A 1,085-nucleotide genomic window follows, 5' to 3' on the forward strand; every position below is an offset into this window, starting at 1 on the left:
CATGCATCAGATGTATCGAGTGTGTCAAGCGTGAGCAGTGTGGATATACTAGATGATTTATCCAGCCTATCCAGCATAAACTTTGAAGACGTAACAGAACTTTCCAGCGTCAGAAGTGTATCACCAATTGACATTGCCATTGATGTGCCTGATATACATGATTTAAATGACAGTGCTACATTTATTGAATCCATCAACATAGATGTATTTAATGATAGTTATGAAATTGAGCATGTACCAAATTCTGTTCATCTTAGGGCTTTATCAAGTGATCAGACAGGTCCAGTTATGTTGCTTGTGCCAGATATGTTTGATTCCCAACATTTGCCTGATTCTCATGTAGGTCACAGTAGTGCCTTGACCAGTACAGACCACACTAACCAGATTTTACGTTGTGTCAATCAGACAACCAGTACGGACTGCACTGACCAGACCTTGCGTAGTGACGTTCAGACGACCAGTACAGAGTGCACTGACCAGACCTTACACAGTGACGCTCAGATGACCAGTACAGAGTGCACTGACCAGACCTTCCGTAGTGACGCTCAGACAACCAGTACGGACTGCACTGACCAGACCTTACGTAGTGACGCTCAGACCACCAGTATGGACTGCACAGACCAGACCTTACGTAGTGACACTCAGACGACCAGTACAGAGTGCATTGACCAGACCTTAGGTAGTGACGCTCAGACGACCAGTACGGACTACACAGACCAGACCTTACGTAGTGACGATCAGGCGACCAGTACGGACTGCACAGACCATGCTGACCAGACCTTACATTTTGACAACGTGACAAATGGTATAGACAATACCGTGGGTTCGGATGATCAAGCACTTAGAAAAGGAACTCGCAAGAGGCAAAGAAATGAGGCTAATTGGAAATGTAATATTAGAAAGAGAAGAAAGAACTCTGGTCAGAGTTATGTTTCATCTTCAGGTAAAATTAAGCGGGCCAAAAAGGTAAAAAGTGGGTGCGGCCAAAACTGTAGAAAGAAATGTCATAGTAAAATAAGTCCTGAACAAAGGGAAGCAATTTTTGATGAATTTTGGAAATTGGGGTCTTATCCTAAACAGAAAGA

This window comes from Dreissena polymorpha, chromosome 15 (assembly GCF_020536995.1).
Source record: "Dreissena polymorpha isolate Duluth1 chromosome 15, UMN_Dpol_1.0, whole genome shotgun sequence".
NCBI classification, from domain to species: domain Eukaryota; kingdom Metazoa; phylum Mollusca; class Bivalvia; order Myida; family Dreissenidae; genus Dreissena; species Dreissena polymorpha.